This window comes from Hyperolius riggenbachi, chromosome 4 (assembly GCF_040937935.1).
Source record: "Hyperolius riggenbachi isolate aHypRig1 chromosome 4, aHypRig1.pri, whole genome shotgun sequence".
NCBI lineage: Eukaryota > Metazoa > Chordata > Amphibia > Anura > Hyperoliidae > Hyperolius > Hyperolius riggenbachi.
In genome coordinates this window covers 346,960,125-346,976,575 of record NC_090649.1, presented here as the reverse complement: position 1 = coordinate 346,976,575, position 16,451 = coordinate 346,960,125, and positions in this window count along the sequence as shown.

The window sequence follows — 16,451 nt, the reverse complement described above, 5'->3', positions numbered from 1 at the left end:
AGTAATGAAAGAGGTAATAAAGGAGAGGGAAAAGCTAAAAGAACTATTGTTTTTTAAAGTTAAAAACATAGCTTTAAGGTGCAAGCGCACTTTTTACGAATATGGAAATAGATGTGGATCAATGTTAGCTAGAGCACTTAAGAAACAACAAAGAAGTAATTATATCTCTTGTATTAAGGATGAAGGAGCAAAGAAACATCATAAATTAGAAGAAATATCTCAAGTGTTTGGCGAATACTACACTAAATTATATAACATAAGGGGGGAAGTAGAAAAAGAGAAAGAGGAGGAAAGGAAAAGGAAAATAGGGGAGTATTTGGAACAAAGTGGCATGCCCAGGCTGTCGGAAGACGAAACCTCATCCCTGGAGTTCCCAATTACAAGTGAGGAGGTGAAAAGAGCACTTGGGCAGTTACATAAGGGTAAGGTGCCAGGACCGGATGGTCTAACTACAGATTATTACGGGATATTTGAAGAACAATTAACAGGCCCTTTGATAGAGATGTTTAATGTGAGCTCAGGGGAGAGATTTACACCCCGTATGTTGGAGTCTCACATTTCAGTCCTGTACAGGGAGGGCAAAGATCCGTTACAATGTCAGAGCTACAGGCCTATTGCACTGCTAAATGTGGACATAAAAGTAAATGCAAAAGTATTATATAATAGGCTATCGCCATGTGTGAAAGGACTGATCTGATATGGGCACATACATGGCAGATGAAATTCAATGTTGACAAATGTAAAGTCATGCATTTTGGTCGTACCAATGGTCTAACACCATACAAAATAAATGGGATACAGTTGGGGACATCAAACTTGGAGAAGGACTTAGGAGTACTCATCGACAACAAGTTAAATAATCGTACTCAATGCCAAGCCGCTGCAGCTAAAGCTAACAAAATTTTGGGATGCATTAAAAGGGAAATAAAAACTCGAGATGCTAGCATAATATTGCCCCTGTTTAACTCTCTAGTAAGGCCACATCTGGAATATGGAATTCAGTTCTGGGCACCACATTACAAAAAAGATATTGCAGTTTTAGAGCAGGTGCAGAGACGAGCAACAAAATTGATACGTGGGATGGAAGGTCTCACTTACCAAGAAAGGTTAGATAAACTGGGTTTATTTAGTCTAGAGAAAAGACGCCTTAGAGGAGATCTAATTAACATGTATAAATACATCAGAGGGCAATATAATAGCTTGGCGGATGAGCTTTTTGTCCCTAGGCCTTCTCAAAGGACTAGAGGACATGATCTGCGCATGGAGGAAAAACGTTTTAGCCATTTATTTAGGAAAGGGTTCTTTACAGTAAGAGTGATTAAGATGTGGAATGCATTGCCACAGGAAGTCGTTATGGCAAACTCTATACCTGCATTTAAAGGGGGCTTAGATGCTTTCCTTGCGTTGAATGACATCCATGGCTACAATTACTAGGTAATGCCAATGATGTTAATCCAGGGATTTTATGATCAACAGGGATATGTGAGGGAGCAGGCTGGAGTTGTACTTTGTACTGGTTGAACTCGATGGATGTATGTCTTTTTTCAACCAAAGTAACTATGTAACTATGTAACTATGATCCATATAGATCAGGTGGGATTTATAGAAGGCCGGGAAGCTAGGGATAATACGATCAGAACACTGGACTTGATCCAGTGGGAGAGGGCGCACTCCAACCCTGTGGTGCTGTTGTCGACGGACGCCGAGAAGGCATTTGACAGGGTGGAGTGGGCCTTCATCGAGGGGGTTTTGAGGTATGTGGGGATACGGGAAGAGATGAAAAACATGATTATGGCCCTGTATGTCCAACCAAACGGAAGAGTTAAGGCTAATGGCGTCCTGTCTGGCCCCTTCAATATTAAGAATGGGACCAGGCAGGGATGCCCTCTTTCGCCATTGATTTTTGCGCTCTCGTTGGAGCCCTTCTTGTGCAGGGTGAGGGGGGACTCCAACATACGGGGCATAGGGGTGGGGAAGGGCGTACATAAAGTGGCCGCATATTACGGAACCCCACATTACCTTACCAAATCTGCTTAATGAGTTCCGGGTTTACGGTTCCCTGTCAAACATGAAGATAAATATGGATAAAAGTGAGGTGTTGGGAAACGGGCTTGGGAAGGAACAATTTAATCAACTAAAAGAAAATTTCCCATTTAAATGGCAAGAAAGGACCCTTAGGTATCTGGGGGTAAGGATAGCTTTCACGGTAGAGGAATTAGTGGAATATAATTATATGCCTATGTTAAGACAAATAAAACAGGACCTGAAAAGCTGGGACCGTCCACAATTCTCATGGTTCGGAAGAAATGCTATTATAAAGATGAATATATTACCCCGGTTGCTGTATATATTCCAGACCCTCCCGATACCGACCCCTCCCTCTTTTTTTGGAACACTGAGAAGTATAGTGGGGAAATTTCTGGGAAAGGGGCAAAAAATGAGAGTAAACTATAGATTACAAACAGCGGAGAGGGTTAAGGGAGGACTTTCAGTGCCTAATTTTAAGAAATACCATGAGGCCGCGACCCTGGTGAGAGTAGTGGATTGACATAAACACGCAGAGGATAAAGAATGGGTGAAGCTGGAAGAAGAGATGGTGGGTGGATCAATTAAGAATATACCATGGTCGGCGGAAAAAAAAGGGGAAATCGAAATGGGTACGGGTATGCTATTGGTAAGACATACATTGAGGGTCTTCTTCAGGAACAGAGGGAGGAAAACGGTCTCCCCGTGGCCTACACCCATGATTCCAGTCCTGGGAAATAAGAGCTTTCCATTGGGGGCACAATTATGTAAATATTGGGGAATGGAAAAAGGGGAGGAATTGAGAGCTCGGGATCTGATAAAGGAGTGGGAGTGGATAGGGTTACAGGAAATAAGAGAGCAGAAGAAAAATGAGAAAATAGATGAATGGGGCTATCTTCAATGCAAATTTTTTCTGGCGTGCTGTGGCACAAAAAGCACCTCAAGTAGAGCATTAACACCGTTTGAAGAACTTTGTGGGGGGAAAGATAGGAGGGGGGGAGGAATACTCTCTAGAATATATGCCTTGCTAAGTGATTTGGAAGACCCAACAGCCATAATAAGACTGAAGTGGGAGAAAGACCTGGGGAGACAATTCACAGAAAGACAGTGGCAGAGGGTGTTAGAATTATCTAGTAAATCCTCAATCTCTACGAACGGACAGGAGGCAGGATATAAAATATTTGTAAGGTGGCATTACACCCCAGTAAGGTTGAACAGAATGTTCCCAGGGACATCGGCAATGTGCTGGAGATGTGGGGAAGAAAGAGGGGATTTTATGCACATTTTTTGGGGGTGTAAGTTGATAGAACCATATTGGGCCCAGATAAGAAACCTAATAGAGTGCATTGAGGGGACCAGGCCACCGGGAGACCCCGCCTTCTATCTGCTACATTGCAATGATTGGCCCCGGAAAAAATATGACAAATCTTTAATGAGATTTTTGGTAAATGCTGCTCGGATTCTGGTAGCAAGGCACTGGAAGTCTACCCGGCCACCCTCTATAGAAGAGTGGATGAGAGAACTGGAACGAGTGTGTAAAATGGAGGAATTGACTGACTATATTCAAGAAAGGGGGGAGGTATATGAAGAAAGATGGAAAAAATGGAACGAATTTAAACATACACAGACTTATAAACTATTAGAAATGGAAAACTGAGTGATAAGGGTACCCCGTAGACGTTCAGTGACAAAAAGTAGGAAGAGTGGGAGGAGGAGAGAATTGTGGGGGGTGACCCGGGGGGGGGGGGGGTTAGGAATGAATGAGGTGGAATGAAAGAGGAACATAGGAGAAAGAGGGATGGATGGGGACAATTTGGGGCGGAGTAATATTAACATTAATAAAATTGAGGGGAATTTAGGGGAAGGGGATATGGAGAGGGAAAAGGTAAACAGCTTAACGAAGGGATATACTTTGGAAAGAGCTTGTAGAATATGCTAGACACCCCGGCTCCTAATGTTTTGAAATCCAGTGTAAGTTTTATATATGTAATGTATCATAGATGTAAGTTTTGTATATGGAAAATGTAATAATTTTTTTTTTTTTGAAAATGGAAAAATAAAGATAATTAAAAAAAAAAAAAAAAAAAAAAAAATGTTACAGCTGCGCAGTAATCCCTGCAATCTCAGATCCACAGGTTCTAATAATCTAGTCATACCCAGAGTCCACTTGGAAACTTTTGGTCCCAGATCTGAAGCCTTCACAGTGAAGTGTTAGCTAGAGCAGACAGTGAGCAAGTGTCAGCACAGCGCTTAAGAAGCCCGGGTAAGTGGAAGAACACGCCCCCCCAGCCGCTCAGCCAATCCGAACCCGGAGGTGGAGACCTGTGTGTCAGCTGACAGCTGGTCAGCTGACACACTTCCTTAGCGCATAAGAGGAACGGCGCTGCCAGCGCATGTGTTCGCCCTCTTTTTCAGTCAGAGTACCATGCGGCTGGATCCCCGCAGGCATGCTGCTGACATCACCCCTGCCACTGCGGCCGGCCGCACCAGAAGCCCCAGATGCGCTACCAGCGGAGGAAACTGCAACTGAGCTGGTAAGCGCAGGATTACTGACATTACCCCCCCCCCGAAGCGTGGACTCCGAACACGCCAGAACTGGTCTATCTGGGTGAGTTTTATGAAATTCAGTAACCAACTCATCAGCATGAAGTCTATGAGCAGGAACCCATGACCTTTCTTCCGGGCCGTAACCCTTCCAATGTACTAAGTACTGTATGAAATTTCTTATTTTTCTGGAATCCAAAATTTTTTCCACTTCAAATTCAGGTTCACCATCAATAATAACGGGAGGGGGGGGGGGGGGGGGAGTGGAATCAATATCAGCATCAGCAGCAGATCTTAGGAGAGACACATGAAAGGACTTGCTCCCTTTTATGGAAGTTGGCAGGGACACCTTATAGGTCACTTCATTCATTTTTTCAGATACCATGTAAGGACCAATATATTTGGGCCAGAGTTTGGCTGACGGTTGGCGCAAGCCATACACGATCACCAGGAGAGAAGTGCAGGTGGGGAGAGCGATGACGATCTGCTTGTTGCTTCTGAGATGCGACAGCGTTCTTTAAGTTCTGATTGACAGAGGCCCAAATCTCTCACATCCTGACCACCCAGTCCTGCAGAACTGGGAAGGAAGAGGAAGCAGAGGGGACAAAAGAAAATTTGGGTGATTTCCCAAAAACCACTTAAAATGGAGAAAATTTTGAAGAGGCATTCAATAAATTGTTCTGCGCAAATTCTGCAAATGGCAGAAACGAAACCCAATCTTCCTGGGATTCGGAAACATAACATCTTAAAAACTGCTCTAGAGACTGATTAATCCTTTTCGTCTGTCCATTCGTCTGAGGATGGAACCCAGAGGAAAAAGACAAAGACATACCCATAAGTGCACAAAAATTCTTCCAGAACTGAGACACAAATTGTACCCCTCTGTGTGATACATTATTCTCGGGAATGCCGTGCAGGGATGCTCGGATGTGCCTCATCCACGAATTCGGAAATCCGCGTGGTTGCAAAAAAAAATCCGCATTCGGCCCCGCCGCATGCGGATTTTCGTCCGCGTCCACGCAACCACGCGGATTTTTTCCCGTGAATGGCGTAATCACGCGCGGATTCACGCCCGGGGGCGGATTTTCTTTTAACGTTAATAACAAAGCCCCCATACATGCTACAGTCCCCCAAATAGCATGGATTATCGAGGTGATAAGGGGCAACATAACTTCAACATAAAAAATTCCCCAAAAATTTTTTTTTCTAGAGAAAATGGATTTTAAAGTGAAATCAACACTTTAAATGGGGCTATTAATTGGTAATAAGTGGTTTTAAAAAGGGATATACGCGTTAAGCAGTCAAAGAGGTGAAGGCGAGTTCCAATGGCACTTGGCGGCGAATGTACCGCTGGAGGAGGATGAGTGGCTGACGGCAAAAAGGCTCCAGAGAGGTTTTTGTAATTTTTTTTTTTTTTGTGCAGCAATTAGCAATGACATCGCAGCAGAGTTGTCAGTGGACACGGGCAGTGTGAACGCAGAGTGCAGTGGTAGTAGCGACTGAGTCAGGAGAAGGTCTATGTGGGCGGTCAGTTAAGCAGCACAGAAGGACCACGGCAACATACTGGTAGTAGTAGTAGCAGCACAGCGTCATAGTGCTGGCCCAAAAATTAAATGCACCCGGCGACCCGGGCAGTGTGAACGCAGAGTGTAGTAGCGACTGAGTCAGGAGGACAAAGCGGGCGGTCAGTTCAGCAGCAGCAGCACAGTAGTAGTAGCACAGCGTCATAGTGCTGGCCCAAAAATTAAATGCACCCGGCGACCCGGGCAGTGTGAACGCAGAGTGTAGTAGCGACTGAGTCAGGAGGACAAAGCGGGCGGTCAGTTCAGCAGCAGCAGCACAGTAGAAGTAGCACAGCGTCATAGTGCTGGCCCAAAAATTAAATGCACCCGGCGACCCGGGCAGTGTGAACGCAGAGTGTAGTAGCGACTGAGTCAGGAGGACAAAGCGGGCGGTCAGTTCAGCAGCAGCAGCACAGTAGTAGTAGCACAGCGTCATAGTGCTGGCCCAAAAATTAAATGCACCCGGCGACCCGGGCAGTGTGAACGCAGAGTGTAGTAGCGACTGAGTCAGGAGGACAAAGCAGGCGGTCAGTTCAGCAGCAGCAGCACAGTAGTAGTAGCACAGTGTCATAGTGCTGGCCCAAAAATTAAATGCACCCGGCGACCCGGGCAGTGTGAACGCAGAGTGTAGTAGCGACTGAGTCAGGAGGACAAAGCGGGCGGTCAGTTCAGCAGCAGCAGCACAGTAGTAGTAGCACAGCGTCATAGTGCTGGCCCAAAAATTAAATGCACCCGGGGACCCGGGCAGTGTGAACGCAGAGTGTAGTAGCGACTGAGTCAGGAGGACAAAGCGGGCGGTCAGTCCAGCAGCTCAGAAGGAGGACCATGGCAACTTACTGGTAGTAGTACCATAACACCAAATTATTAACCAAGGTAGGCACTAGGCAGGTAGTAAATGTCTTTATAAAGGCAGGCATAGTTAACAACAGCACATGCAGCAGCCACTTCATGTCCCCCTGTATCCGACAATAGGGGCCAGGAACTCACCTTCCACCCAAGCCTGGTTGATTTTCAGGAAGGTGAGTTTGTCCACAGAGGCGTGGGAGAGTCGAGAGCGCTTCTCTGTGACCACGCCACCGGCCGCACTAAAGCATCTCTCTGAGAGGACACTGGAAGGAGGGCAGGATAGGAGTTCCAGGGCGTACCGGGAAAGCTCGCTCCAGATGTCCAGTCTCTTGACCCAGTACTCCAAGGGGTCCACGGGGCTGTCGGTGTCATTGAGCCCGCTGGATGACCCCATATAGTCAGACACCATGGTGGTCAGTCGTTGCTTGTGCTGGTTGGTGGTGGATGCTGTGGCGGGCACCTCTGTTCTGGGCTGCTGCACTGCATACAGGCTCTTGCTTAGGCTCTTCAGGTCTCCGGGGCGCCAGTTGCTGCTGCTGCTGCTGGTGGTTGTTGTTGTGCTGCTAGTGGCAATGGCAGGCACCTCTTGCTGGCTTGGCAGAGCAGTTACAGTGGGGGTGGAATGCTGGGGGAATGCTTCCAGTAGTCTGCGCACAAGGGCCTCCTTCAACTCCCTTGTGCGTTGCTCGGTGGTGGATGGCGTCATTAAGTCTCCCAGCTTCCCCTTCAGACGGGGATCAAGCATCAAGGTAATCCAGATGTCCTCCCTTGAACGCATCTGGATCACCCGGGGGTCCCTGCGAAGGCAGCGCAACATGTGCACAGCCATGGGAAACAAGTGGGCCCTGCCAGCAAGATCTTCCTCGTCCTCGCCATTGTCCCATAACGCATGCCTGTCCTCTTCCTGTGCCATGTCATTTTCCTCCTCAAACCGCCATCCACGTACAACGCCTGCTGCACTCTGCTCCTCCTCCTCCTCCTCATTCAGGTTAGGGACCTCCAACTCTTCCACTACCTGCTGTGAGCCCTCCTCTGAGCTGGACTGTGCTGCCATCTGCTCCTGTTCTTCCAACTGCCTCAGGGCTTCATCCCCACGCTCAATTAAATTGTCCATTGCCTGCTCCAGTAGACAAACCAAGGGCACCCACTGGCACACAGAGGCCCGCTCCTCACTGACCATCTTGGTTGCCTCCAGGAAGGGACTCAGCACCAGGCATACTTGCTGCATCAGTGTCCACTGAGTGGCAGTAATCATGGGGACTTGCTGGTTGCTGGGGACACTTGGGTCTAGCATGTAGGCCCTAAGAGCCAGCCTGTGCTGACACAGCCGCTCCAACATGGCCAGAGTCGAATTCCAGCGAACTGGCATGTCGATGATCATCCGGTGTTGTGGCCTTCCATACTGCTGCTGTAAGGTGGACAAGAGTGCAGAGGCAGTGGCTGACAGGCGGAAAAAGCGTACCACCGCCCGGGCATCCTGCAGCAGCTCGCTCATCCCCTGGTAGGTGCGCAAGAAGCGCTGCACCACAAGATTGAGCACGTGGGCCAAGCAGGGGATGTGCTGGAGGTTTCCCTGCTGCACTGCTGCCACCAGGTTGGCCCCGTTATCGGCTGCCACATACCCCACTTCCAGGCCTCTGGGGGTCAGCCACCTCCGCTCCTGCTTCCTGAGGGCGGCCAGGACATTGGTGGCCGTAAGCCTCTCCTTCCCCAGGGTCACCAATTTTAAAAGGGCTTGGCAGTGCCGAGGCTTGGCGCTGCTGCTGCCGAGGCGGGCTTGCTTTCCGGGTGCTGAGGGAGTGTCGTGACAGGACCCTTCTGCATCCCCCCTGATCCCGCGTGGTGGCACCACTAGCTGGGCTGATGCGCTCTTGTCCTCCCTCCCTTCCATCAGTGTCACCCAGTGGGCCGTAAAGGACAGGTAGCGACCTGTCCCAAATCTGCTACTCCACGAGTCCATGGTCACGTGGACCCGCTTGCCCACAGAGTAGTCCAGGGAACGGGCCACGTTTTCCACCGCAAACTTGTGGAGTGGTGGGATCGCGCTCCTGCTGAAATAGTGGCGACTGGGGACTTGCCACTCGGGGATGCCAAATTGGAGCAGCGTCCGCATGGCGCTCCCCTCCTGCACCAGGGAGTAGGGAAGCAGCTGTGATGCCATGGCCCGGGCCAGCAAGCCATTTAGTTTGCGGATCCGCCTGTGGCTTGGAGGCAGAGGCTTGGTCAGACCCTGAAAGGTGTCGCTCAGCAGGGTCTGACGACGCTGGGATGCAGGGGAGACAGAGGAGAGAGACGAACACTGGCTGCCAGCCTCAATGTCTGTGTCCTGAGCAGCCGAGGTGGAAGAGCGCTTGCGTGCTACTACTGCTGCTGCTGTGGGGGATTCACGACCTTGAGGGAGGGAGGATGCTGCTGCGCTGGTGGGCCTTCTGCTCTCAGGAACCCCTGCCAGCAGTGCCTGCTTCCTCTTAAAGTCCGCATACTCGCGGCAGTGGCGGCTTCTCAGGTGGCCCTGGAGGGATGAGGTACCCATCTTGCTCAGACTTTTCCCACGGCTCAATCTTTTGCTGCATAACCTGCACACCACATACCTTTTGTCATCAGTACATTCCTCAAAGCAATCCCACACTGGTGACTTTAATTTACTGCGGCCCCCACTAGCAGAGGGTGCAGCGGAGCAATGTGTGGTAGTAGTTGCCGGGGGTTGCATGGTGGTGGTGCCGGCTGAAGCAGTGTCCTGTCTACTTCCTCCACGCCCACTGCTGCCGATGCCCCTGCCCCTGCCTGACATATGGCGATATCCTTGCCTAGGCCGAGGTGACTCGTCATCTTGCTCTGACCATTCTTCCACGGACTCAGCAGGCTGCACATAGTTAGGGTCCACAACGTCATCATCAGCAGCATCATCATAATCCAGCTCTTCCTCTGACTCTCCCACCTCCTCTTCTGTCCCTACATCCCCAGACACAGACCCCTCTTCTTCATCACCAGAACTCAACAACGCTTGTGATTGTGGCCCGATCTCAATCTCTGCCACATCAGTCCCCAGTAAGTCCTGTGCTTCTTGCATCAGCAGGTTCCCAGATGCCGGACTGAGGGACAGAACGCTGTCATCCTGGGAGGGCTGCTGACCAGTGGGTGCTGGGATGGATGTCACAACAAGCGTGGGATGTTGGCTGCTGCTGCTACTGCTTGGAGTGGTGCTCACAGTAGAGGTCGGGGAGGAAGTCATGATGTCCATGAGTACGTCAGGTTCCATTTGCTCAACCACCACACGGGGACCAGAAACTTTAAAATATTTGGACAATGGCGTCCGCTGAATCGGCCCAGGCTTTGCTGCCCCCTTTTCTGCTGCATCACGACCACGTACAGCTGGGCGTCCTCTCCCTGGACGTGGAGCAGTCCCAGAAGTGGCTGAGGCAATTGAACTCCCTTTCCTCTCACCCCGCGAAACCCTGCCAGACATGTTGCTAGTAATGAATCACTGGATGCAGTGGGCACAGTACAAGGTCACTGAAGGATGCAGTGGGCACAGCACAAGGTCACTGAAGGATGCAGTGGCCACAGTACAAGGTCACTGAAGGATGCAGTGGGCACAGCAGTGGGCACTGGATATACAACTAGGTCACTGAAGGATGCAGTGGCCACAGTACAAGGTCACTGAAGGATGCAGTGGGCACAGCAGTGGGCACTGGATATACAACTAGGTCACTGAAGGATGCAGTGGCCACAGTACAAGGTCACTGAAGGATGCAGTGGGCACAGCAGTGGGCACTGGATATACAACTAGGTCACTGAAGGATGCAGTGGCCACAGTACAAGGTCACTGAAGGATGCAGTGGGCACAGTACAAGGTCACTGAAGGATGCAGTGGCCACAGTACAAGGTCACTGAAGGATGCAGTGGGCACAGCAGTGGGCACTGGATATACAACTAGGTCACTGAAGGATGCAGTGGCCACAGTACAAGGTCACTGAAGGATGCAGTGGGCACAGCAGTGGGCACTGGATATACAACTAGGTCACTGAAGGATGCAGTGGCCACAGTACAAGGTCACTGAAGGATGCAGTGGGCACAGTACAAGGTCACTGAAGGATGCAGTGGCCACAGTACAAGGTCACTGAAGGATGTAGTGGGCACAGCAGTGGGCACTGGATATACAACTAGGTCACTGAAGGATGCAGTGGGCACACAAGGATGTCACACTGTGTAATGAGATGCTCAAATGCCAGCGAGCGAGCGAGCAGTGGGCACTGGGCACGGCACAAGGTCACTGACAGAATAATTGAACAGCGCTGGCAGAGAGTGGCGGTGCCGGCGGTGTGACTGGCTGCCTGCAAATAGTACAAGTGTATAACTGTCACTGGAATATACAAGTGAACACTGCAGCTGCACTAACCTGCCTGCCTGCACTCTACACACAGATAATCCCCACTCCCACTACACTGCAGCACTGAACCTGCCTGCACAGCACTACACACAGTTAAATAATCACTAGACTCCCACACTCCCACTACACTACACTGACTACAACTAACTACAGCAATCACTCACTGACTAGCTAACTGTGTACAGTATAAGAGCAGTGTTAGCAAAAAAAGCTTTGTTTTTAACACAATAAATGCACTTGCTCAAACAACAATGGCCTGGAGATAATCCTCTCAGCACCACAGTCTAGTAGCAAGGACAGAGCTTTTCCATCATGGCCGCCGCTTTATATTCAGGAGGGGAGGGCATAGCTCCCCTCCTGTGATTGGTTGCTAGGGCCTGGCTGGGGCACTCTGATTGGCCTGCAATGTGTCACTTCCGCATAGTTTGACGCATTTCCGCAAACCACGACTTCAGCCCCGGGTTTCACGAGCGTGAATGCGGATTTCTGTCCGCATTCACGCGTAGCCGAAGCAGATTTTCGTGGTTGAAAATCTATTCACGGCTTAGCGTGTCCGAGGCGGAATGCGTCAAAATGGTCGTGAATCCACGCGTAAGCGTGATCACGACCTGGCGGTGAGCACCACTGATGCCGTGTAATCTGAAAATATTTTCAACAAATAGTTCAGCCAATTCTTTGGCAGATGGTAGTTTTTCAAGTGGTATGAAATGCGACATTTTGCTGAACACAGGAAGGTCCACCACAAAATCCATCGAAATATGCGTCCAGGGGAGAACTGGGAATAGGCAATGGTTGAAGTGTACCAGCCGGAGAATTTTTGACCGCTTTGCTTTTAGCACAAACCGTGCAAGCTGATACAAATTCCTTGCAATCGGTTCTGATGGAAGGCCACCAGAAGTGCCGTTGGAGTAAATCCAATGTTCTGGACACACCTGGATGGCCTGCTACCTTACTGGAATGGCATTGATCTAGTACAGATAGCCATAAGCAAGCAGGCTGGTGTTGTACTTTATACTGGTTGAACTCGATGGACGTATGTCTTTTTTCAACCAAAATAACTATGTAACTATCTAACTATGTAAGTGTAGCGGAACAAATAATTGCTCAGAGGGTCTTCCCGTCGGGGACTCTGCCTGAAACTGGGCTAAAGATTCCAACAGATCAACTGAAATTTCAGTCGCCGAGACAATGATATGTTCAGGAAGTATACTAGAAGGAGTGGCGGGTATAGACTCTATAGTGTCAAAACATCTAGATAACGCATCAGCCTTGATGTTCTTGCTCCCAGGTTTATATGTTTCTAATAAAACTGAACCGGGAAAAGAATAAGGCCCAGCGTGCCTGCCTGGGGTTCAGTCTCTTAGCTCCTTCTATATACTCTAGATTATTGTGATCCGTGTATACAGTAATAGTGTGTTCTGCCCCCTCCAACCAAAGGCCATTTTGACAGCCAGAAACTCCCTATTACCAATATCATAGTTCCTTTCTGCTGAACTAAACTTCTGTGAAAAGAACGCACATGGGTGCAAGCGTTCTGGTGGACCAGAATATTAAGATAAGACAGCTCCTACCCCTATCTCTGAAGCATCCACTTCAACGATAAATGGTCGGAGGACATTGGCGTGCATGAGGACGAGGGCAGAACAAAATGCCTCCTTCAGAGTCTGAAAGGCCTGGGAAGCCTCAACTGACCAGTGAGAGGGGTCGGCTCCTTTCTTAGTCATGTTAGTTAAGGGGGCAATAATAGTGGAGAAATTGCGGATTAATTTGCGATAATAATTTGCAAAGCCGATAAACCTCTGCAATGGTTTCAGACTCAGTGGTTGAGGCCATTCCAACACAGCATCAACTTTTTTTTTGTCCATAGACAAAGCTGAATCCGAGATAATATATCCCAGGAATGGAATTTCTTTGACTTCGAACACACATTTTTCAAGTTTAGCGTAAAGGGAGTTCTCCATCAGTTTCTGCAGCACGAATGTCACATGTTGACGATGTGCATCGATATCTTTGGAAAAAATCTGAATATCGTCTAAGTAGATGATGACAAATCTACCAAGTACATCTCTGAAAATCTCGTTCAGGAAATCTTGAAACACAGCAGGTGCATTACACAACCCGAAAGGCATCACCAGGTACTCGTAGTGGCCGTCTTGAGTGTTGAAGGCGGTCTTCCACTCATCCCCCTGTCTGATCCTGATTAAGTTATAGGCCCCTCTGAGATCTAATTTAGAAAATATCTGTGCCCCCGTGACTTGTGAGAATAAATCCTCAATAAGAGGCAGCGGATATTTGTTCTTAACAGTGATGTTATTAAGACCCCTATTGTCAATGCATGGTCTAAGACCTCCATCTTTCTTTTGAACCAAAAAGAACCCTGCTCCTGCCAGAGAACTAGAAGGGCGGATAAAACCTTTCTCTAAATTTTCCTTGATGTACTCATTCATAACTTTCCTTTCAGGACCAGACAGGGGGTAGATATGACCTCTAGGAGGCATAGTACCTGGGCGTAGATCTATAGGGCAGTCGAAGGATCGATGCGGAGGCAATTTGTCCACTGATTGGGGGGAGAATACATCAGAGAAAAGAGCATACTGCTTAGGAACCCCCTCCACAGACAGACACATAGTGTGTAATGGCAGATTACGCAAACAATTCTTGAAACAGAAGGGAGACCAGGACGTGAGCTGTCCTGAGCTCCAGTCAATATGAGGAGAATGTTTTTGCAACCATGGAAGACCCAGAACTACGGAACATGATGACATTTTCAATACATAAAATTGCCTCTCCTCTACATGAAACAACCCAATCCGTCACGAGAGAAAGGTTGTTTGTGAAAGTGGCTGACGATCCTGTAGAGGAGAGTCATCAATACCAGTTACATAAAGCTTTTTCTCCATGGGGATTAAAGAAATTCCCCATTCCTCCACTAAACTGGCATCGATAAAATTCCCTGATGCTCCTGAATCTATGAAGGCTTGAGAAGAGTACTCACAATCCTTTACAGAAATCTTAATAGGTAGCAGCACTTTATCAAAAGTGTGGGGTGATTGAGCATCGCCTAGGGGTACACCCCTGACAGAACCTAGGCAGAGAAGTTTACCGACTTTTTGACACAATTCTGCACCATATGCCCTTTTTCTTCGCAATAGAGACACAGCCCCTCCTGTTTCCTTCTCTGTAGATAATAGGATAACAGAGGTGCCAACAGGATAAAAAAACTTTAAAAGAACTTAAAAACCCATCTTGGTAATACAGGAGGCAGTGGTGGACTCACCTCCTCCAAGCAGAACACATGACTGTGGATTTTCAGTCAAAACAATTTTATTGGATACTCCAAATAAAGTGCAACGCATTTTGCGGGATACAAACCCGCTTCATCAGGCAACAACAGATGGGAGTAAACAGCATCTGCCAGTATCATCAACACTGAGCGCCTCTGTTTCCTTCTCTGTCTCTCCTGCTCAGGCAATTTGGTGTGTCCCAACTGCATGGGCTCGTCTGATTGGGCAACAGGACTGGAGGGTAAAATGGTGGAGCGTGACAGAGACCGGGGTCTACTCTGGTGATGATACCAGATTCTACGGTCAATTTTAATGGCCAAAGTAATGGCTTCCTCCAGAGTGCCAGGCTCAGGATGACCAATTAAGACTTCAGACACCTTATCCGATAAACCTAACATAAATTGATCTAACAGAGCAAAGTTTTCCCACCTAGAAGCGCTAGCGCATTTTCAAAATTCTGCCGCGTAATCCTGCGCAGAACGGTGACCCTGACGGAGGTTACGGATCTTACGTACAGCAGTAGCAGCTGTATCAAGGTCGTCATAAATGACTGCCATGGCATCAAAGAAATTACTGACAGATCTTAAAGCTTCATGGTTAGGTGGTAGGTTGTAAGCCCAAGTTTGGGAATCACCCTGCAGGAGAGTTTTTACCAAGGTGACCCTCTGATGCTCACTGCCGGAAGCAATAGGTCTTACTTCAAAATAGGACTGACAGCGATTCCTGAAGTTGCGGAAATCTCTTCTATGTCCTGAACATTTTTCTGGTAATGGCATCTTGGGCTCAGGCACCAGGAGAACTGGTGGAGCGGTTTGAACTTGCTGTTGCAGCTGCAGTCCACAAACAGCCTGGGACAAACCGTCCAATTGTTGCTGTTGGTTGTTAACAGTGGTGCTCAAGTTAGCAACCGCCAGCGCAAGAGCTTGTACTTGCTTGCACAGCTCTTCCATATTGGGTCTGGTCTGCTGTAATGTAACGATCTGCTAGTGTATGAGGGCACTAGCAGACAGACAAGTATCAGACGTTCCCAACAGGGAAATGTCTATAGACAGTAACAGTAGAAGGCAATACTGTTACTGATACAGATAAGAATGGTCAGCAAATCGGGTCGGTAACAGATCTGACAGATACAGTACAAAATCATCATGCAAATACAATGTGAGTGAACAGGCAGAGGTCGGCAACAATCAGATATGCAAAGGTACAGAATTGTCAGGCAAGAGCTAAGTGAGTGTTCAGGCAGAGGTCGGCAACAGATCAGATTGGCAAAGGTACAGAATCGATAGGAAAAAAGTAGTCAGAAAAACAGGCAGAAGTCAAACACAGTATAACAATCAATAATAAAAGTATAGTCTAAGCTAGTGTGAAATCCCCGGGGTCCTGCCAGTTCAAAGCACACACAGATCTGACTATGGTCTGAAGCCTTCACAGCGAAGTGTTAGCTAGAGCAGACAGTGAGCAAGTGTCAGCACAGTGCTTAAAAAGCCCGGGTAAGTGGGCTTACCCCGCTCGGCCAATCCGAACCCGGAGGTGGAGACCTGTGTGTCAGCTGACAGCTGGTCAGCTGACACGCTTCTTTAGAGCATAAGAGGAGCGGCGCTGCCAGCGCATGTGTCCGCCCTCTTTTTCAGTCAGAGTACCATGCGGCTAGATCCCCGCAGGCATGCTGCTGACATCACCCCTGCCACTGCGGCTGGCCGCACCAGAAGCCCCAGATGCGCTTCCAGCGGAGGAAACCGCAACTGAGCTGGTAAGCGCAGGATTACTGACAGACAGCTCCTTCCCTGGATGTATTTAAAA